Source organism: Sprattus sprattus (genome assembly GCF_963457725.1).
Source record: "Sprattus sprattus genome assembly, chromosome: 12".
NCBI classification, from domain to species: domain Eukaryota; kingdom Metazoa; phylum Chordata; class Actinopteri; order Clupeiformes; family Clupeidae; genus Sprattus; species Sprattus sprattus.
In genome coordinates this window covers 27,701,945-27,725,869 of record NC_137910.1, presented here as the reverse complement: position 1 = coordinate 27,725,869, position 23,925 = coordinate 27,701,945, and the positions used below count along the sequence as shown (strand labels likewise).

Here is a 23,925-nt window from a genome sequence, read left to right as displayed (position 1 = left end):
ATCAATATTCTTTCGCCTGTGTTTGGGGGGAGAATTTGTACATTGTGCATTCTGTAGTCAGGACCAGGCGCTTTCACACTAAAAAAATCTTGATAAGGGAACTTTGCCTATATTTGTAAACAATTGACCCAAGACCTTGTTCTTCAACTGCTCCTTTCCAGCTCTGTAAATGTGCCTAAGGGATAAGCACAGATTTTGTACGGAATATCAGAAACTGTTCAGCCTAAGCATTTTCGTTTATAGTTATTTGGGATTTTGGCTTGGAGTCAAGGTCAGTTGTTATGTTTGTGTATGTTTTGATGAAAATGGTTGGAATGGTTGGAAGAAATAAAATTGCATTGTTGAGAACTGACCCCTGTAATGAGCCTGGCTCCCCTGTAATGTACGCTGTAGACGGTGTCTAAGAATTGACCACACGTCATTGGCTTCTGGCCATGGTTGGGCAGTTCATTTGATATTGAGTGATGATGATACTAGCTGCACATTTTGGGGAACTGTGCACAGCCTCTCACACACAACATAGCAGCACTGTGGGGACAACCTGTCACTTGAGGTAACTGCCACAATGGACATGTTTCTGCTCCCTCCCTGCAAGCTGTAGGGGTTGCTCACCAAAGAGAGGAGTGAGAAGAGGCTCCCTGCCTGCGTCTGTGGAGCACAGCCCATTCTGTGGCTCCTTCGGGCGGGCGGGAGGTGGGGGTCGGGGTGGGGTGGGGCGGGATGTGGGGCGGGATGGGATGCTGGTCACGTGAGTGCTAATTGTATTTGTGTTGGGTGCCTCCGAGCCTGTCACAGTAAATCTGTTTGACTCGTCACTTTGTAAATCATTATGATGGCTAAAGCCTTTCTATTGGATTTAACAAAGCGGGGGGGGGGGGGGGGGGGGGGGAGTTATGACTCTCCCTCATGGCAGTGTGTTGTGTTTGTTTGTGACCTTCACAAGAAGCACCATTTCTGCTTCTTTTTGCTCTTCCATCCTCAAAACATTGAAATTCACATTATTTCTTAATTGTCTCACTAATGAACCTTGAAAGGTTTCATTGTGACCATAATTTGTTAACATGTGCTATATCACATGATGTGTTAACTCTATACTAATAATATATAGTATAATTTTCTATACGTAGTACCTACAGTTTGAGCCATTATTAAATTGTTTATGCTATTTCTGTATAACATTAATTTCGCATTTAGCCTATGATCTGATCTATCTTATCCTCTAATTACATTTTTGGAATCAATTTGAGGAATTCTGTCATTTAACCTGCTGTAACCTCATCTGCCTCTATACTGGGTCATTCAGGGTGAATATCAATGTTTCAGGAATGCCTAACTCTTAGTGTCACTGATTGGTCGAACCTGTTCTCAGGCTGACAGAAACATGACAAAGTACATTATGTCCTCAAGATGGCCTTTGTTTGTTGTTTGATAAACATCACAGAGCTGTCGCTCTCCCCTGGTGCCCGTGCGCTGCCACTCTTGCCTGGCATCGCGCACCCTGGCACCCATTTGTCACCCCATGTTGATGTTCTGTCGCTTCAAGCTATGGGGATAATAAAAACAATGTCAAGTATCATGGAGACACTGCCACGCATTGCCATCCCGACCTGACTAGTGAGTTTATGCCTCCTCGGCTAGATTGAACATGTGGTTGGAACATTGTGTTTACGTGTAGTGCTAATCACTCAGACAGTGGCACAATAGATGAGGGGATACACTCCCAGTGTTGAGTTAACACTTCCCCTGATTACAGTTACAGACACAGATGAGTGAGGGGGAATACAAATCAATTCATGTGTGATTGTCCAGGAATCATAAGATGTTCACCATTTGATCACTGTTGGTGCGGACACAGTCAGCTGTATTTTCAAGGCATGAAGTTTGTTTGTTTTCGGGTTCATGGAACACTTGGTGTTATTCAGAACAGAACAGACAAGGGTACGTTCGTGCTGTCTGGAACAAAAGTGGTTTGTAGCCAGATAAGTTTGCCAACTAGGTTTGAAAGTATTTCTGACTGTGTTCTGTCTGAGTGAAGAGAGTTTAGACGGAGCATAGGTTACTCAGATTGATTACGTAACCTGACCCCCCCCCCCCCGCCCCCCCCCCCCCCCCCTTAATTGCCGATGTAATGGAATCCATTTACAGGATTTAACAAAATGCAACCCTCCATGTACCTGACTCACTGTTAAAAGTGTTATTTAAATGATTCTTATTCAGTTGGAGGAGGATAAACACAAAACCTATTATGACTCTATTGATAGAGTAGTCAACAAGGGAGGATGGCAACATCTTATATAATGTATGGCTATGTTGTATCTCATAAAAGTTGTCTTAGCTTCCTAGTTTGGCTAAGTGAGGATGGCAGAACCAAACTAATCACAGGTGCAATGTTCTGCCACTGACAAGTAATTAAGCTGTTGAGCTAGTTTGGCCAGCGCCTTATCGCCCAGAATATGGAAATGGGAGATCAATATTTGATGGTTGCCTGATCTAATTTCTAAGTAGCTGAAATGCTTTGGTTCATGTCCTCTGTATAATTCAGTAATCTAAGCACCAGCAGAGCTCCCTCTCCCATTGTCAGCCATGTTCATAACAGGCCAGAGATAAGGGATGATAAGCAACTGGCACTCTAACCTGTTGCTCCAACAAAAGAGCCTTATTGCTGCGTTGATAAAAAGATTGGTGAGACAGCAGTTGCATTTACATCGAGCATAGTAGTTTTTAGCATAGTCGTCGATTCTAGGTCCTTATTTTGGTAATCCATTGGCTTAAAACAAAAGAAGGCTGCAATTATTTGATATGCTAGGAAATGACAGTATAATTAATTTACCTTAAGCCAATTTAAAAACGCATCTCTGTGAGGGTTTTTCTCGACTACAAAATCCTGCTCTAGTCCCAGTAGTAATCATGTGATTATTTTTTCACAACAGTCTGGAAATGAGTTTGATGTACTGATTTGCAGGGTTGAGTGAATGCTGTAAGAAGTGGTTGCTCTCTTCCTCCCTGTCTCCCTCCCTCCATCCCCTCCATCCCCTCCTCCTCCTTTATCCTGCTCTTGACGGTGACTGAAATCAAATAAATAAAGCACCCACACTTACTCATTTAAACCACTGGAGCCAGTACAGTACTGATCCACACTTATTCATTTAAACCAATGGAGCCAGTACAGTACTGATATAGCCCTTACTCATTTAAACCACTGGAGCCAGTACACTACTGATCCACACTTACTCATTTAAACCACTGGAGCTAGTACAGTACTGATCCACACTTACTCATTTAAACCACTGGAGCCAGTACAGTACTGATCCACACTTACTCATTTAAACCACTGGAGTTAGTACACTACTGAACCAGCGCTTACTCATTTCATTTTCTCCATGGATTGACAGACACACTTGTTTTGGAATCCATCTCATTTCCAAACCATGTTTTGACACTGTTGCTGATGGTAATGGACTCTTGTTAAATGAAAATAGCAGGGGCAACTTTGGTGGAACTTAATGGTATTTTAGTGGTATTTACAAAACCCTTTTAATCTAAATTGCAGCAATAATTGGGAGATAGTGAAATGTAAGCCCAATTTGATGGCGCCTGTTGGTTGAACTAGAGGGTTGAAGAGACAGAGCTTTAAACAGGTACATTCATATTTGGACTAATATCCAATTCAGCTTTTACACTTGTTATTTTGAGTGCATAAGTGCATTCAAACTGACAATTCTGGAAATATGCAGTGCGCTGTAAGTACCCCGATGGTGTACACATGACCTTCAAAAAGTTGAGTGTGAAACACTGGACACGCTGCACCCTCAATGGTTGCCATCTTGGCTATGGAGCGGAAAGGGAGGGACCACCAACCTCTTTCTCAGAACGGCAAGGCGGAATAAAGTCGCAATATTCGCGCCCTGAACAGTATAACTGTATGAAAAGCCCTAGTCTTGCGGCGGCTGGTTGTGCAGGGTCCTTGAGAGGCATGTCTTTGTTCGGTGACACTGAGAGACGTGGCAGTCTGGCAGCAGGGTGCCACGTGGAGCAAGGAAGCCTGGAGATCTCCGGCAACACTGATTGATAGTCATGGTGCACCGGCACCTCATCACAAAGGCAGTGCAGTGACCAGTCCGTCTCCTGCTCACATTGCCTACCACCACGTCCACAGGGAGAGAGAGAGGGAGAGAGAGAGAGACAGAGAGAGACAGAAAGAGGAAGAGAGAGGGGGAGAGAGAGAGCAGCCGTTATTAAAGACACAAATGTGTAAGCCTTCGTGTACAGCAGATACGTGTGTAGTGCACAAGAGAATGTTGGCAAGGAGCTAGGAAGAGCACTGAGTGATGGTGAAAAAAAAACAACACTCTGACAAACCATCCATCCTTGGAATATTACCTTTTAGCCAGATTTTGTCACTTTGCATCATTTAGTTTTTTTTAGCGCTGTAGCATTGTGTAGGTGTTGCTGAGGCTCTTGTCTGTTGACACGTGTGAATGACATTTCCTCTGTTCCTGTGTTTGGAGCTATGTTACAGCTGTCTGTAAAATGTGAGGTATGCTAGGTACCGTGAGAAAATACCTGTCAAAACCCACTCTTGAGCGCTTACAGTCAGGGGGACTGCAGACAGGCTAACTGTTGGATGAATTGGACATAATTCAGGATTGAGGCTGACTCACTCACCGGGCAGTCAGAGTGATGGGTTGTTCTTCCAGATCAGTCACATGAGATCACTCAGTAGCTGAGAATGAAGGACTACTCCTCTGACATTGAAGGGAATCCTTGACCTTCTGAGGTATCTCATCCATGTGTTTCATTGAGTGAGCCTTAACCCTTTCCAACCAAACACTCAGAGATATTATATACACAATATGGAAAGGATTTCAGCTCACACATTCCCTATGAAATATATGTTTCTGCGTAAAACATCATATAACATTTTTTATTTCATATTTGAGAAGATCAAAGGATTGATTTATACACTTGATGATTACTCAAGAACATAAAGAGTACTATGTTGATATTAATTTATCAACAAAAGCAGGCCACAACCCATGGCCCATAACTTTATGTCCATCCTGAACCTCTCTTTTCATCTAGTTGTTATCTAGTAAACTGTTGTTACATTAAGGCTGCTCTGCTACCCATGTACATTAAACAAGCACATAGTTACTAGCTCTTAATCGGCCATTGAGGATATTAAAGTCAGAATGGGAAATTTTCATGTTTATGATGCTGCTTTAACACATAGCTTTTGTACCGTTAAAGTTCATAGCTTTCTCACTGTTAAAAGTTCATAGCTTTCTCACTGTTAAAATGTACAGCTTTCAAACTATTAAAACCCTTAGCATTCTCACTATTAAAACCCTTAGCCTTCTCACTATTAAATCCCTTCACATTCTCACTGTTAAACCCCATAGCATTCTCACTGTTAAACCCCATAGATTTTTTCACTGTAAAAATGTATAGCTTTCACACTGTTAAACCCAATGGCTAACCCAAAGGCACTCCTGTGTTGTAGTACTGGGCTTACATATGTGTACAAACATGCTTCCCACATGTTCCGACCATGTGGTAACACATATTAAAGCGCAAAGTAACAAATCTTAAAGCTGAGTGTTAGGAAACCCCTCTGTCTCCATGAACACAAATCGAGCTGGTTTGCCCTGTTGGGGACCCTGGTGAGGGCAGACAGAAGCTGGGTCTGACATGTTGTCAGCACTGGTCGGCCAGGCTTTCATGCCGTGAGACCAGGGCAGAAGTACTTGCACGCGGACACTAATTGGAAGATTGGCACCCCGAGAGGGAGGCTGCACGGAACCTCTCTTTGTACCATTACTCAGGAGTGGAGGGAGGGAGGGATGCCGTTCTGTTTGATCATGCTCACCGACGGCCCAGGGCATGAGCTAATAGGAAATGTGCGCCCATTTGGAAGCTTTTTCCGTAGCCCAAATTCAGTTCATTTTAGCTGGCTCTCCAGTGTTGAAGACTACGCTAATCTGTGAACATAAAGGTCCATGTGAAAGCACTGTCTTGAATGACGCATTATTGAATAGGGAGGTTTCTTGTCCTTATTGTATGATATTGATTTGTTTGCAAAGAATGAGGTTTCTTTGTTGTAATGTAGTTCTTTGAATTTACTTGATTTTAATGTACATCGGTCCCATATAATCAGAATATGGCCCATTACCAACCAACCAATTTTTCTCAATTTATTATTGCTTCTCAAATCAAAATATTTCATTCACAATAGACAATTTAAAATGATCATGTTGATGCAAGATATTATCTTTCATTACTGTAATACCGATGTATTTTGGTACCAGATTTCCAACTGTTACTCCAATTAGATTTTTTAATGCTAAGATTTTAGATCATAGATTTTCATTTTACAACACAACAGGCCTAGTTTTAAAAAGCAAGTGTTACTTTTCATCATTAGGGGGCATTCTACTGTTCTATCCATTTTTGGGGGAAGTTGACGTTAGACATGCATCAGTCACTATTTACGTTATCCAGGAATAGCTAAAGAAGCTCCCCACGTGATTATTTGCCTTCCTGGGTGTGAACTTACTTTATTATTTTACTTTCCTCTTCCATGATTCAGTTGGATAAATTGAATGGTGTAACAAAAAACATATGTTCAACGTAATAATACCATGTTTTAAAGAGTATTTCCAATATGGTTCATTTTGGTTATATTATATGTATGGTTATATTTTGGTTAATTCGACAATCCCTCTTCTCCTCTTTTCTGAGTGTTGGTCCTGCTAGGGTTACAATACCCTATACACTACTACAATAACCTACAATTAAGGTTACAATACCCTATAATTTCCCAGTGTATTTCGGCCCTTCAAATTAGGCAAGATGCATGAGTTTAAACCTTTTTCCTTGAAGTGTGGCCTGAAACTTGAGGAAGTGAAGTGTTTTTCCGATAGAAACCGCATGAATGATTGATAAAAGGAGCAGAGCTGTTTATAATCATCCTGCTCCAAGGTTATCAATTATTTAAAGCATTTTCTATATTTTGGTGGCACATGAGATATCAGTCACAATTTCCAAATCTCAAGTTGATAATATCTGTCAGAGGAATTAGTGGTTTGTAGTGATAATTCCCCATTAAAAGAGTTGAATTCGCCCTTGGCAGGAGTTATTCGTTTTCATGAAAGGCTTTACAACACTTCTTCCTTTCTTCACGGTAAAAGGAAAGCATTAATTAAAGAAGAAAGGACCATCAAGAGTCCCTGTTTCTTAGTCTCTGGGAATGATCTGTGCATGAAACAAACACAGCTGTCTACAGCAACACTATAATTAACATGGTTCCACTGCTCACAAGCCTCCAAAGAAAGTGACATGTAATATTTCCCCCTTTGATCCCCAGCACCACGTCACTCCCCGAGAGGCACGGCCATAGCTGGAGCGAGGCCCCGCTGAGAGTTCTGGCCTGTGGCAACATTGTGACAGTTTGACCTTTCGCACAGGAGTTGTAGTGGAAAGCGCTCCACAGTGGCCCAGTTGTGTTTTCCTGTGTTTGTTTTGTCCATCTGGGTAGTTAGCCTCCACCGCCTGAGATCAAACAGCTGCGTTCCTCCAGCGGAAGTGGTCATTCCGCAGCTCTTAGAAAGAGGGTTTGCTCGTCCTCACTGCTGGCAGTTTCTGCACATGCAGGGGCGGGTGCTCTGTGTCCGTGGCTTCCCTCTCCCTTTCCTCCAAGTCTGGCGCTCCACAAGCAGGGTGAGTGCCAATATCCAGCCCAGACCAATCAGCACAGGAAACCTCCGGAAGGCCGAGTAGTGTTTGTCATCGTAATGGCTGTGCCTGCCTTGGGTTGGCCTCACCATGGAGTGGAGGAGCACTGCCACTCCAGGCCCTCTTCAGCGGGTAAAATGGCAGTTAGACTTGGGTGTAGTGAGGCACGGAGTGCCGACTTTGTGTAACACTAACAGCCTGGATTTTCATGTCAAGTCTATGGGGATATGTTGTGCGTGTCTGTCAGACGAATCCAGAGTGAAGCCGAGGCGATCTGGCACGCATGGTTATTCCGTGCCGGCTCTGAGGCAGCCTAGGGGAACCTGCCTGCCATCTTTCCTGAGAAGGTGCAGTCACAGAAGACTGTGTTCACTGCCTTCTATTTTTTTCCCTCTCTCTCTCTCTCTCTCTCCACGCTGAAGACCTGATTACACATCTCAGTGTGTGCTGGAGCATTGCACCAGGCTGGGGCTTTCCTATTAAGTGCAGAAAGGTAGCTAAAGGCACATGCATGACATTTTTGACAGTGTCCAAGTTGCTGTTAACATTCTGGAAAATGTAAGTGGGTAGTCTGCCTTGACTGGTGATGTGGAAACTGCCCAGTCAGGAGGAGCAGCTAACATGACAGAGGCAGTCTGGGGCCCTTCCTATTTGCACTCTAATGATTTATGGATTTTTTGTTTTTTATTATTATTATTAGAAATGATCAAAAGGTCTTTTTGTGAAGGAGTTTGATGCCATTTTTGCCACGGGAGTAAAATTTGTTGGACAAGGACAGAATAAGCTACTTTATTTTGATTTGGATGTGATTTTTATTGCTATTCCACATACAGATAATTGTGTGTGTGTGTGTGTGTGTGTGTGTGTTTGTGTGTGTGTGGTGTTCTAACTTCCTGGTTGCTGGGTGTATTATCATCCCTGAGATCAGCCAAGCTTACCACCGCGCTGAAATATGGCATGTCACTCTCTTGTGTCAACAGCTAATATTTACATAATCCTTCCCTTGCCTTGTGCCTTGTGCTGCTTTCATAACATGAGCATCCATGCGCCCTGTTCTTCGATTAGACTGAACATGGAGAACGGCACTAAAGCATTTGTCATTAAGTAGATCTGGGCTCTATGGGGTTGACCTTTGGAATAACGCTCCAAACACACCATGCCACCTGCTGCCATTATGAAGTGAAGAAGCACCTAGACATCCACAGGAGAGACGGCCTTACTCTCTCTACACTAGGCATCTCTAGACATTGCTATGGTTCAGGTGAGAACAGGCCAAGATTGGCCTCCCAAAACAAACTGCTGCACAGCTTGTGCCTTTCACTTCAGACACTTTTACCTCAGTAACCGTACTGTTCCAGCTGTTTGAATTGTGTGTGTGTCTTTAATCTGTCTGTATTGGACACAGTAGCTGAGGAAGTGTGTGTGTACTCGATTGAAATGTAGTTAGTGTTGAGTGTGATGTATTGATACCGAGTCCAGTTTTTAGTTCACTAAGACTCCAAGTGACAATTATAACCACATAGCTGAAAGCAGACACGGCAGACAGATAGACAGGAAGTGACAAATACAGTATAGTGGAGGGTTCCAGGATAACCCCCTCAACCCCCTCTGGAGGGCAGGTGGTGGCATAACATACGATACACTTCAGATTGCGTACGAAAAAAGGACTTCCCAGTTTCCATTATAAAACAGGTCTGTTGTGGCAATACATGAACTGGCCAACAGTACTAGTATGGTCTAAGGACTGCTTGTCAAAATAAGTCCACTCATCCTGGCTCACTTTGTTCACCTATAGACATACACAAATATGTGCACTGCACACACACTGTACACACACACACACAAACACACAAACACACACACACAGAATATTTTAAATGCAGAGCAGAGATCTGCCTGAAAGGGCTGCCATGACTGGGGTTATTAAAAGGAGCAGTGGTTGGGCTGTGATAAGCGCAGTTTGCTTATTGCATGGCACAAGTGTTCAGGGCAGAGGATTATTGCCACTTGTGTATATTTCTGCTGATGCTTTTTTTATCCTCTTCAGTCAGATGGTGTGTATTAGAATAACTTGGCTGATGCAGACGACTTGGGCTTGTGCCCTTACCTGCATACAAAGCACAAAGTCTCCCCCCCCCCCCCCTCTCTTACACCCTCTCTGCTTTGCACACACACACATTCACATAAGCTGGCATATGCACATGCACTCACACACCGACACACACAGTAATGCAATGCCACGGTTTTTCAAAATGGTGAGAGTGGACTGTTCCTACGTGGATCTTCCTGAAATAATTCAAAGGCAAAACGTGTTTTCCCCCAAAAACCACTTCCCTCTGGCCACGCCATACACATATTTAATGGCCGGCTCTCATCTAAGCAAGCACGCCTCACCTCACCTCACGCTAAAGCAGCTCATTATCAGTCTTACTCCACAGCCCACCTCACAACGGAAGCATCTCTCTCAGATGCACAGAAAAGCACCTCCACCTTCCCCTCCACCCCTCGTCTCTCCAGCGCCCGCCTGCCCGCCCGCTCCCGGCGTGGTACCTATCGCTCCTCCAGCTGTTATTTACATAAATGATAAACAGAGCGAATGGGGGGACTGGCGGCGTAATCCACTTCCAGTGTCATTAGAGAGGAGAGGAGAAAGGGCTATTACTGCTTTGCTTCATCAGGGTGACTCACTTATGCCTTTTTCAAAGTTCAAAGTTCAAAGTTCAAAGTACTTTATTTGTCATTGCCACAAAGACAACGAGACAGTAGAGGCAACCAGACTTCTTACACAGCTAAATAATAATAAATAACAATTAATAAATAGATTCATAAATATCATACATAAAATAATAATAATAAAAATAATAAATGCAATATATTTCCATATCTCCATATTTCCATATTAAGGTGCATCAAGTGTTAGAGTGCACAGTCCAAGGGGGGCGGGGTGGGCTGGGCCGGGGGGAGATGAAGGGGGGTGGGGGGGTGGGGTGGGTAAGCTGTTGAGGAGCCTTATTGCACAGGGATAGAAGCTCTTTGCCATCCTAGAGGTGCGTGCCTTTTTTGATCTGAACCTTTTCCCTGATGGGAGTAACAGGAACAGATGATGGGCAGGATGAGAAGGGTCTGTGAGGATGCGTTTAGAGCGCTGCAGGCAACGGGAGGAGGAGATGGACAAGATGTCGGGCAGCTCTACTCCAATGATCCTTCCCGCTGTTTTAATCAGCCTCTGGATGGCTGCCTGCTCCGCCTTTGTACAGCTGTAGGACCATACATTCAGGCAGTATGTAAGCACACTCTCTATAGCGCAGCGGTAGAAATTGTACAGCAGCCTCTGAGGAAGGTGTTCTTTCCTCAACTTCCGGAGGTAAAAGAGGCGTTGCTGGGCCTTCCCTAAAACGGAAGCTGTGTTTTTGACCCAGGACAACTCCTCCGTCAGTGTCAGACCCAGAAACTTTAGAGAGGTGACACGCTCAACCTCTTCACCGTTGATGTAGAGTGGGAGATGGTGATTATGCTGGGAAGACTTCCGGAAGTCAATGATCATCTCTTTAGTTTTCTTAATGTTGAGACTGAGGTTGTGCTCAGAACACCAGACTGCCAGGTTTCCCACTTCTTGCCTGTAGGCAGCCTCATCGTTGTTGGAGATGAGGCCAAGCACTGTTGTATCATCTGCAAATTTGAAGATGTAGTTGGATGGGCAGGAGGGAGCACAGTCATGGGTGTAGAGGGTGTATAAAAGTGGGCTGAGCACGCAACCTTGTGGGGCGCCAGTGCTGATGGTCAGATTTGAAGAGTGATGCTTCCCCAGTTGTACACTCTGTGTGCGTTTGGTCAGGAAGTCCAATACCCAGTTACACAGTGCAGCATTGAGGTTTAAGTCCTGAAGTTTGGAGATGAGTTTGCCTGGAAGGATTGTATTGAATGCAGAACTGTAATCTATAAAGAGAATACGGATGTAAGTGTTCTTTAACTCCAGGTGCTCCAGTGCAGTGTTAAGCAGCAGGGCTACTGCATCCTCTGTAGATCTGTTCGCTTTGTAGGCAAATTGGTGTTGATCAAAGGAAGCTGGTGTGATGCCTCTTATGTGTTTCATGACCAGCCTTTCCAAGCATTTAGCAGGTATGGGGGTGAGAGCCACTGGCCTATAGTCGTTCAGGCACTTGACTGCAGTCTTTTTTGGCACAGGTATGATGGTTGATGCTTTGAAACATGGGGGGACATGTGAAAGGGCTAGAGAGCGGTTGAAAATGTCTGTAAATACCTCTGTCAGCTGGTCACTGCAATTCTTTAGTACGCGGCCTGCCACACCATCTGGTCCTGCCGCTTTCCTGGGGTTGATGTTTTTCAGGCAGAGTCTGACCTCGTGGGGGGTCAGAGCGGGTGCAGTATCGTCAGAGGGTAGGGGCAGAGGCAGCTCACCATTGTTGTCCCTGTCAAACCGTGCATAGAACTGATTCAGCTCTTCAGTCAGGGTAGCACAGCTGGTCTGGGGGGCTGACGCAGTCCCTTTGTAGTCCGAGATAGCTCTTATTCCCTCCCATACTTGTCTCGGATTGGTGTGAGTGTGGAAAAGTTGCTCAACACGTTGCCGGTGTTTGGCTTTTGCAGATTTTATGCCTCTTCTCAGTGCTGCCCTGGCTACGCTGTACACTGCTGTTTCACCTGATCTGTAGGCTGCATCTCTGGCCTTCAGTAGTGTACGCACCTCTCTGCACATCCATGGCTTTTGGTTGGGGAACACTCTCACAGTCCTCCTTCTTGTGACATTGTTCACACAGAAGTTGATATAGTCCATTACTGAAGATGTGTATTCCTCCAGTGCAATTTTTGGGTCGTCAGAAGCCTCCAGGCTATTAAATAGTGTCCAGTCCGTACTGTCAAAGCAGTCCTGTAGCTGAGGGATGGCATCCTCATTCCACACTGTTATGGACTTGGTGGCAGGTCTTGTCGCTCTGATTCTTTGTTGGTATGAGGGGTACAGGAACAGTGAGAGGTGGTCAGACAGGCCTAGGTGGGAGTCAGACTGTACTTTGTAAGCCTTAACAACATTAGTGTACACCTGGTCTAGTGTCACACTGCCTCTGGTTGCACAGGTCACGTTTGGATGGAATGTGGGGAGCACAGATCTGAGATTGGCACGGTTAAAATCCCCAGCTACAATGAAGGCGCTGTCTGGGTGTTTGGCCAGTCTTTTACTGATGTAGCCGTGTAGCTGTGCTAATGCTAGTTTAGCATTAGCGTCCGGAGGGATGTAAACAGCACAGATGTAAACAATGCCAAACTCCCTTGGTAAGTAGAAGGGCCTGCACTTCAGAAGCATAAGTTCCAGTTCGGGGCAGCAGAGCTTTCCGACAATGCTTGTGTTTGTGCACCAGCAGTTATTCAAGAAGACACACAGACCGCCACCGGTCTTCTTACCCGAGTCAGCTGTTCTGTCGGCCCGGTAGACGGTGCGGCCTGCTAGCTGGATAGCTGCGTCTGGTGTGGTGCTGTCTAACCACGTCTCGGTGAAGATCATGCAACAGCAGCTAGTCAAAGTCCTCTGTGCTGTGAGTCGAAGTCTTATCTCGTCCAGTTTATTCCGTATTGAGCGAACATTGGCTAGGAAGATTGAAGGAAGCGGTGGTTTGGATGGGTTAGCCTTTAGCCGAGCTCGTACACCGGCCCGCTTGCCCCGCTTCTGCTTCCGCTCACAGCGTCTCCTCTGCCGGCCCGTTGAGGCAGAGCTTTCGCTGGCTAATCTGCGGATCTCGGGAGGGATGGATATCTCGCTTGACAGTCGATGTACATCACGATTTATGACCAGGAGCTCAGCACGGCTATACTGTTTTGCCAGTGGAGGGCACATTAGTGTTAAAACAAAAAAAAACGATTAATAAACAAAAACGTTTAGCCTGGAGAGCGGTGTATCGCCATGGCAACCCAAGTAAACAATTTCACTAAAACTAAAATAAAACTATAACTAAACTATTTCTAACAAAAATCTATGGTCAGGAGACCTCCAAGATGTTGCGTGGCAACAACTTCACAATTAAACTTAAATTAAACTAAGACTACAACTAAACATTTACTAACAAAAACCTAAAAGTCTGGAGAGCCCCAAGCCGCTGCGTGTGTACGCGCCGCCATGGTAACGGGCTTTTATGGAGGTAATGGAAACCTCTCTCATTAAGGTGCTTCTCTCCCCTCCTCTCTCTCTCTTTCCCTCTCCCTCTCTCTCTCTCTGTCTCTCTCCGTCTCTCTCCCTGCTGCGGAGCTGAGGAACATCTCCTCCCCTGTGTAATTGATCTTGTTGGTCCTCAGCGGTGGAGAGGCCTGAAGCGCCGCCTGTTTGCTGCATTCATTTTTCAGGGCGGCAGAAGTGGCTGGGGCGCGCCTCACCTCCCACAGCTGCTGCTGCACCCGCGCCGTGCCTGCCTGCGTGCGTGGAGCATCTGTATCTTCTTACCACAGCGCTTTGATATCAGGCAGATTACAGCCGCCTAAATAATGCAGCGCAGCCTGCCTGCCGGTGTAAAGCATTTGGATTCGCAACTCAATGGATTTGTAATCAAATACAGACACTGGTAGTACATGCCATGAGCGTGTCAGTGCTCACATATCAAAGGTGGGAAGCGTTTGGGATTTGATGATGGCCACCATTAAAAGTGCATCAGATCAAATAGTAGCAGAATTTGACATACTCTGTCTGCCCGCCTCTTTGGAAACTAGTTCACACACACTGAAGGGTGATGTTGTGTAGTGGGGATGGACTGATAGCATGCTAACTCTGTGATTAGTTCACACACACTGAAGGGTGATGTTGTGTAGTGGGGATGGACTGATAGCATGCTAACTCTGTGATTAGTTCACACACACTGAAGGGTGATGTTGTGTAGTGGGGATGGACTGATAGCATGCTAACTCTGTGATTAGTTCAAACACACTGAAGGGTGATGTCAGAGGGCTCTGGTTTCCCCAGAGGATGACTTATTTGTTTTGGGTGTGTGTCTCTTCCTTCCTGTTGGCAGAGGCTGCTTAAGCTTGTATGTGTGTGTGTGTGTGTGTGTGTGTGTGTGTGGGTTTGTGTATGTGTGTGTGTTAGTGTATGTGTGTATGTGTGCGTGTGCGTGTGCGTGTGCGTGTGCGTGTGCGTGTGCGTGTGTGCGTGTGTGTGAGGCTGCAGAGAATCTGTGAGTTATCATACAGTATGTGTGGTATAATTATAAACACTGTTGGCTGTGCGGATGACTGCTCTCTGACATGCTGTGACACAGCCTGAGGTGTGGACTTGCATCGACATCATCATCATCAGCATCGTCATTTTGGTTGTCAGTATTCTTGGTAGCTGCAGCATAGCCTTGGCTGTCTATGCTCTGGTTTCAAGAGCTCTCTCTCCTCCAAGGATTAAGCTCCATTATTCAGCCCGGAGACCCAACACCACACTCCCACACACATTCACTCCTGAATTCATCCTATCACTTTCTGCCTTTTTTAATATTGTGCTGCATGACAGGGTGGGATAATAGTATTGATCCCCCCCCCCCCCCCCCCCCCACCTCTATTCATGTATTCTACATTATTGGAGCCAGAGTGGTGTCGGGGGGGGGGGGGGGGGGTGAAGAAGAAAAACAGATTTCACACCAGACCAGGCCATTGGTGTGAGCTGAGCTCTCTAATTAACATTTGTTTGCCTCTTTTGATCGGGTCATGATTCATCTTAAACGCGCGGGGGGGTTGCTTTCGAGAGAGCTGAAGGCGAGCGCTGTAATGCGGCTGACCTTTGTGAAGCATTGACTGATGAGGTGTCGGTCGGCAGGAAAATGAGATATTTCCAGTGCTGCCTCTGACAGCCTTACAAATGAACGCATCAAGCAGCGTGATTCCCCCAAGACGGCTCTGGCTCGCTGCAGAGGGGTTGAGCTGTGGGCAAGCTGTCATCAACACTCAGGGAGGCTGTGGAGAGCACGACTGCGTCTCCCTTTAATAAGAAAACATGTCGTCTCCCTTCTCTCTGAGGTTTTCCCCTCTTTTCTCATGCTTGTGTAGGACACTGTGGTGAAAATAGGCCAGAAGCACGTAAGCGGGTTTATAGCAGGGCGACGCTCTTTGCTTCTACGCTTTCCTCATGTGTAATGGAGAGTTGGGAGGGAGCTGGCGGCAACCACCTTCATTGCTTCTGCCCTTGGTTAGACCTCTGCCACTCTTCTGCGGGAGTGTTATTCATGAGGAGGTCTGGTTCACTGAGCACAAGAGTGAAACGCCATGCCCGCCTTCACATGGCTCTATGTGGCTTTGTTGAAGAAAATGGTAACCAGCTCGTTGAGAACAAGGAAGGTTTTTTCCTGGACTCAAGAGTAAAATGGAGTAGACGAGTCTGGCTGCCTGTTTTAGAAGGTGTTTAAATGTGCTAGATAGTCAGTGTAACAATGTAGTGTTGTGGTGTGGTTGGGTTTGTATGATTATGATTGTCACCCAATGGTTAAATGTACATGTGAAAAGGTGTCAAAGCATATTACTGAAGAAAATTAATCATTGAACATGGCAGTGGGGAAGTAGTCTCAGCATGAAGCAAATCACCTGCATTAGCATAGCAAAATGTTGCATAAGTGATGTGCTGTGAGGAGCAGCCCTGTTTTAATTACATCTGTGATAAACAGCCACTGGATGAAAGCTGAGCTGGAGAGGACTTGGCAAGACCAAGAGGCAGTCTTAACATGGTGCACTTTTATGCCCTTTTATATTTTTATCTCAAGTTAAAATCAATCGCTCTGTATTTTCTTCAAGTTCTTCTCTTGAGTCTGTTTACAATCACAAGATGGAAAATTTGTAGTCAATTCAAAATAAAGCCAGAATATGTGCCAAATTCACGACTTAAGCCTGTTGTGAGGAAGCTGGTTTTCTCTGTTCAGTGTGCCCTGAAGTATTCACTGGAGATACTTCACATTTTAAGTGCCTTTTTACCAGGGCTTTGAACCAGAATTTTTTCCCAATTGGTTCGTTCCGATCAGAAACAGTATTTTAACGTTTCCGGTTTTCGTTCCAACCCTAAAATTGACGTTCATGAACCGGTTAGAACAAAAAAATAAAGTTCCTGAACCAGTTAATAGCGTTCCGTGTCAGCTGCGGTACATACAAATAAGTAGGCTGATCATTAGCACTTTAAAATAATCTTATATGTCTCTAATAATAATAATCCTGTCATTAAACATTAAAAAAGCACTAGCTATAGGCTACATTATGTAAGCGGCAACTGTAATTCTGACATTTTGTAAGTATTATACATGAGTTAAGACAAGGAAAATGTATGCTATGTTGTTTATTGGGCAAACAAAACCTCGTCAGGGCCCAATCAGTGCATTTTTGTCAACAGAGACAATACAAATATTACAAAACTACAATGGTATCTACATACATCCCTCAATGTTGTATTTGGATTTGTTAGTCGCGGGGTCAAATGAATAATGCTGCTGCATAGGATTCTCGCAATGTCTTCCCATCTGAACAAAAAAGTTAAAATTCCAAATATGAGAACTACCGTATTAGCCTACGTTTTAAATAAAGACTTAACAAATTAGGGTCGGTTATGCTGGGCAATAGCAAGGTAGTCTACTGCCAATGCTAACTGTCCAACTTAGCTATAATTTCATTTACTTGACCCTGCAGATTTTTACAACAATGCATTGGAAATACGTAGCCTATCTTATAGAATTCCTATTTAAAAACAAACATGTGTGAGATACTTGGTACAATATTTACCTCTTTTTAAGATTGAGTTTGAGAGACTGGTGGCTACAGCTTGTGCATAGATTTGATCCGATAAGGCTACCAGCTGGCGGCGCGCGGCACGGTTCTCTAGTATCTAAGTAAACGACCGGAAGAGAACATCACCAATCATATTGCATTTAGGAATCTTGTGAAAGAGCGAAAAAATAACGTTATTAACCGGTTACCATTATTTTAGGTAAACGATTCTGATCCGGAACATATTTTTTTTTTTAAGTTTCTGGTTTCGTTTCTGTTCCTAGCAAAACATCAAAAGTTTCTGGTTTTTGTTTTCGTTCCGTGAACCGGTTCAAAGCCTTGCTTTTTACAACCCGGCAAAGACTTACCTGTGAGAGTAATGAGGCCCACCTCCCATAGCTGAACAAAACAGGTGTGTCCTGCTGTCAATTCAACCACTTGACACTGTTTTCACAAGCCTTCTCTGAGGCAGTCTTTTGAAAGGCATTCCTCTCTTATCTCTCATATGACATGCAGTTTCCCTCCGTAGCGCTAAAACCACATGTGTTTTCTGCCAGATGCCTTCTGATCTAATCTCTAATCTCATCTCAAAACAAAGAAACAACATGGTATCACAGGTAATGGAATAGAGAGATAAATCTAGTGTTCTCCTCAGGACTATTTGAGGAGATTCTGGGTTCCCCCTTCAATTCTACAATCACTGTATTGTAACTATTGCTAAACTGTAATTTAAACATGATAAAATAGATATTTCGATCTAGTGCCTTGTTTGAGATTCCCCACTCATCATTGCCTGCTGCACTGAGCTCTTCTCACTAAAGCCCTGTGTGTGAAAAGGGTTTCCTCAAGAGCCTCCTTCTGTACATCTGAGGGACATTGTCCTGATTGGCAACATGGTAATGGAGAAGAAAAGTGCAAGTTTGAAGGAAGTCTCTCAACCAAACTGCATTATTTAACTATCGTGTGGATTGCAGAGTGCGGCTTTAGAGTGCTCTCTGCGCTGGTCTGGATTGCATGATGTGTGTGCTTAAGACTGCTGCTTGATTGGTCTGGAGCATGTCCCATGTGTGACTGCTAGCCAGACAGCCTCTTTGCCAGTGGAATTAAAATGGGAACCGTCCTCATGGTGCAAATATCCGCAGCAATTTATTGCCTATAACCTCTTTTAGGGAAAGTATTATTGCATATAACCTCTTTTAAGGGAATCTATCCCAAGCTTTTTCATTTCTGATATTTGCGATGATCTCATCTTCTCAACAGCAGGAGACAGCACGTGTGTGGCTGAACACTTGACCTCTTTGTTTATGAAATGGTATTCCTCTGCTAATTTCCTCCTGATAAGCATCTTACGGCTCGCTGCGAGGCTCTTTATCTGGGCCTGAGGAAAATAGCTCCTTTAGTGAGGGAATTGATTTTTCCCCCTCTGCAGAAAGCCCACAGAACAGCACATCTTTTTAAAGGCTACCATTTGAAATTGCACCCAATTTTAGGGGGAAATTCTTTGTATGTGTACATGATCATTTATGGCTTCTGCCACACTTCTAATGCTCCTACGCGGTCTCTGCTGAGACAGTGATGTTGTGCCGAGACTTTTGGTTCACCCTTCACCCGATCATTAAACCTGTGGCATGATGAGCTGGTTACGCTGCTGAATAAACTGATTTTCCTAGTGTGATGGTGACACCCCGAGCTCAGTGTGTAATGGCCTGTTTTGGTGCGTCAGGGGAGGCTGAGATGTGGAGATGAGCTTGATTTGAGGGTCTGTGTTATTCCTGGGACTACTCTAATGATATCACAGGAGCTACGAGGGAGCAGGGATGTCCCACTGAACTGTGACAGAACCTTTGGGCCGCTAGATATGTCAGCAGCCACCAAATGTCAGGAGGGCTCCAGAATGAACGGCAGAAAGGTCTGTGTTTGCCAACATAGAGGCTACAATGTGAATCCACTCATCCATGACTGATCCATGGCTGAGAGATGGAACACTCCACACAGGGTAAGGCTGGGTAGGGCTGGGAAAAGGTGCTTAGAGTGGTGGGAGCAATCACTGTGGATATGGATGGATGTGTGTGTGACAGGCACGTGGATGAGTCCCCTGAAAGAGATCCAGTGAGACAGCCACTGACTTGTGAGGAGACTCCGCCAGACGCTATGACTCTGAGGGAGCAGATAGTCGACTCAGTGTGGGTGCGCAGTCACGGATGAAAAGGAAATTAGCCTTGTTTAACACGATTCATTTCTTGGAGGATTTTTTTTTTTTAGTTCAGTCTTTTTTTTTTTTTATCACGGCAGTTCTGTTCAGTCCTTTACTGGGTGAAAGGAGGGAACGTTTGGTAGATGTCCCCGCTTTCACCCATCAAAGCACCTAGTGAAAAAAATGAAACTATTTTCTTTACTGGAAACTGCTTTCACTCAGTTCAGTTGCAGCCAAGTGCTGGTGGTATTTAATATTTTTTTTCCTAGCAAAACTCAATTGCAGATATGCTCAGAATTTTCCAGTGCATTTATTTCCTCATGAATGTTTGCCTATTCCAGTGATTGCTTTCTAGCAGGTTCAAATCTGAAGGAATGGGCAATATCCCCCCTCTTGGAATTAAGTAGCCTATTTTACATTTGGTAATTATTTTTCCAGGAAATGATCAATTTTTCCATTGCATAAAGAGTAAAATAGTTTCACAGAAATATTTTGAGGTCAGACACACAGATTAACCATCTGATATATGATTGCAGTTGTTCAATAATTTGAAGTCTCATTTAACACCCTTTGCAAATATTAATTTGCTCATCCAAGCAGACATTTTAATGAGAATCCGTGTGCATTTTTGAGCCTCAGCTTGTTTGAAATGTGATGCTGGTAGTTATGAAAGCCACGGACATGTCTTAATTTAGTCAGGGGGAAATGAAGTAACGCAAATAAAATGAAAGAAATCCCAGGAGCACGGCACGGCGTGGTCTCGTGGTCTCAGACATCCAAGCATCATGTGAGGGCGCTGGCCAGATGCCAGGCGGCTAGCGCACTCCACCATAACTCGACCGACAGCTCGGAAAGTGCGCAATCCCCTGTTCACTGGCCGTCCACTAAACACTCGGCCCGTCTACTAGCACAGCTCCCACACCCTGTGACTTCAGGCCCAGATTAATTTTCTGCCCAAGGAGTCAGCCATACAATCCTGTTAATGGCCATTTGAGAAGAGCTTGCTGTTGAGGGCCCGTCATTATCACCTGGAGCTTCTCCTGATGCATTAATAGCTGACCTTCTGTGTGCGTGCCTCTCTCTCGGGGCAGGGCAGAGCAGCAGGACCCTCCTCACACCCAGAGACTCCAGAGGACTCACTGCCATCACTTGGCCGGGGTTAATAATAGCCCCTTAATAGGCTTACCTGTCAATGTGCCATGAGTTGTGCACTCATAAATCAGATTTGCCTGTGTGACATGAGGAGCCATACATGTTTATGTCAGCTGCACAATTACATAAAGTGTTGTCCACACCCTTAGGTTTCTCGCCGTCTTTATCCCCCTCCTCACCCGCGTCCTTACCTGGCAGTGAACTGTGAAGGAGCTTACTGGGGCGATGAGGAATTGTATCATATTAAACTGCTGTGTGTAATGAGTATTGGAACAGGAGCGACACAGTGTGATAACCTCTGTGGAGGACACTGTCTGAGCACTCTGGAGGAGCAGCACGGCGGCCCTGGGGGTTGGGGGGGGGAGGGGGTGAGGCGATCTGCATCGGTTGGCTCTGTCAGGGCAGCTGGCTTGAGTTAAAGCCCTTCCCGTTTGATGTGACTGCAGACTACTCTCCTGTGCAGCATCACAAACAGAGAAAAACAGCACTTTCCACCAGGGCTGCAGTGGCTACATGAGAGACGTCTCTTTCATCACGCGGCTTTGTCGAAGGCTAAACCACCCGTAGCACCCAAGCAGTATGTGGAAGGAGAAGCTGAAGCATTCATGTGTCGTATCTTGTTTGTCCACAGGTGCTGCGGACGCTGGCTAAAGTGGAGTGGACAGAGGGACCGTCCCTGCGGCCTACATGAAGGGAGGGGCGGGGGAGGGGGGGGCAGTAACTACAGCTCAGACCTTCCCCACTCACAGGTGAGCAGCAGCATTGTCATCGTTAGTGAAAACACTGTCATTGGCCAGATCAATATTGTTGAATTCATTTATTTTTGTGTGGGAAGAGTATTCTAGGTTAGGGTTAGGACTTGAAGGCAGATATGTCAAGAAGGCAATTGATGGCTTGTTACTGTTTTAAGATGTGACCCCAGGCTCCTTCAGATGTTTTCCTCACGATGATTGTGGTGTCAAACATCTAGGACGTATGTGGTCCAGCCTCACACCTCACAGTCTAGCCTTCACCTCCATAGTTCATAAATATCTCTTTACAACACAGCGCTGTTTAGGGGCATGATGTTTAAATATATCTGCGTCTTAGTGTTTGACTGTGTTTGTGGTGGAAGTAAATGTTTGTGTGTGTCTCTGTACTAGTGTGTGTTACCGGCGTGGCATTGGTCTCACCGTATAGACTAGCATGACAAACACAAATAGCATTGGTACCGTATAGACTATTATGACATACACACACAGCATTGGTCCTGTATAGACTAGCATGACAAGCACACACAGCATTGGTACCATATAGACTAGCATGACAAGCACACACAGCATTGGTACCATATAGACTAGCATGACAAGCACACACAGCATTGGTACCATATAGACTAGCATGACAAGCACACACAGCATGTTGCTTTCATTTGGACCACCTGGGGGACCGTGAGTAATATAGTTGAGCTGAGGGCTCTGTAGTGTTTATGTGCTGAGGTCCCCCCTCTCTTTCTTTTCTCTGTCTCTCTCTGTGCTCTTTCTCTCTTTCCCTCTCTCTCTCTCTCTCTCTCTCTCTCCTTTTTTCTCTGTGCTCTGTCTCTCTTCTCCCCCCTCTCTCTGTGCTCTTTCTCTTTTCTCCCTCTCTCTGTGCTCTGTCTCTCTTCTCCCTCTCTCTCTCTCTGTGCTCTGTCTGTCTTCTTCCCCTCTCTCTCTGTGCTCGTTCGCTCTTTTCCTCTCTCTCTGTGCTCTATCTCCCCCTCTCTATCTGTGCTCTGTGCTCTGTTTCGCTTCTCCCTCTCTCTCACCCTTTGCTCTATCTCTCCTTCCCTCTCTCTGTGCTCTTTCTCTCTTTCCCTCTCTCTCCCTCTCTATCTTTCTTTCCCTTTCTCTCTGTGCTCTGTCTCTCTTCTCCCTCCCTCCCTCTCTCTCTCTCTCTCTCTGTGGTCCACCCCCCCCCCCCCCTTGCTGCTCTGTGTTAGGCTCTGCCCTGTGTCTGCCTCAGGCCCTCAGAGCTCCAGCACCTGCATAATGGAACAACTGACGTAGGAAAGCAGAAAAGAAGGGAAGAAAAAGGAATCAGATGACTCTTTCTTATCGCCTTTCACTGGGAAAATATTTTTCATCAGAACTGAGCAGGGTTTGTGTGCAATATTTTTGAATACACTCCATGCTATTGATATTTGGCATGAAACAGAGAGAAAAATTCCTTCAAATGGCTTCTCAGAGAGAGACACATATGTGTAGTACAAAATCTATCACTCTTTCTTTTATTCTGTCAAGGGATTAAGAATTGGGGACAGCCGGAGAGAGAGAAATAAATAAATGCGAGCGGAGAGCCGTGGTGGGTAATCTCGCTTAGTGCAGTGTGAATGCTAAGCAGCGCTCCGGCCTGACAAACATCTGCCTGGCACACAGCTGAGGGGGATAAACTAAAGCGATTAGCGTGCTAACGTCAGCCAGCCTACTGGAGAGGGCCTGCCTGCCTGCCTGCCTGCCTGCCTGCCTGCCTGCCTGTCTGCTCCTGCCCAGGCTCTGGCTCCTCTCCCACACACACACCCACCTGGAGCAATGACACCGACAGCCAGAGGTTAGCCTCCGACAGCACCACTGCAGCGCTGGCCACAAGTGGCGACCCGACCCATCCCCAGATTTATAATTAGAAACACATTAGCGCTGCGTAGCGGGATCACAGGCGCTCCAAAGAGAAGCCACAGATGCTCCCGGCAAGCTGTTGTCCCAGACGCTGATCCTGACCACAGCGGTATTTGGAATAAGTGCATCAGATTAATAGGCGTGTATATAATGAAAGACCAATATTCCTAATGGCGTAAGTGGACTTTAAATGTCCCCTCCACAGGAACACAGATGCTCTAGAATGGGAAGGATCCCTTCTCCTGCGCTGCAATGGTCAGGCTCTATCCCTATGTCATTAAAGGCTAAAGAGGCACGATATTTACACCTCTCTCTCTCTCTCTCTATCTCCCCCTCTTTCTCTCTCTCGCTCTCCATATCTCTCTTAGGGTTTCCACTAGGATTTTTTCTTGTCGGTCTGACAAATTTACTGGCCAAATTTGAAACGTACCGGTCACGTAAGGGATAACGGCCGACGAGCTGTACAGTTCTACAAAGGTAATGGACGCT

The 23,925-nt window shown here is 45.3% G+C and overlaps 1 protein-coding gene across 1 annotated transcript in view; it reads left to right on the top strand.

Moving 5' to 3' along the window:
• The window catches only part of zmiz1a (zinc finger, MIZ-type containing 1a), a 130,574-nt gene that overhangs the window by 6,685 nt on the left and 99,964 nt on the right, over positions 1-23,925 (top strand). Inside the window, 1 exon segment of the mRNA XM_080849026.1 lies at positions 21,435-21,552. The gene's annotated coding sequence lies outside the window, so the exon portion shown is untranslated.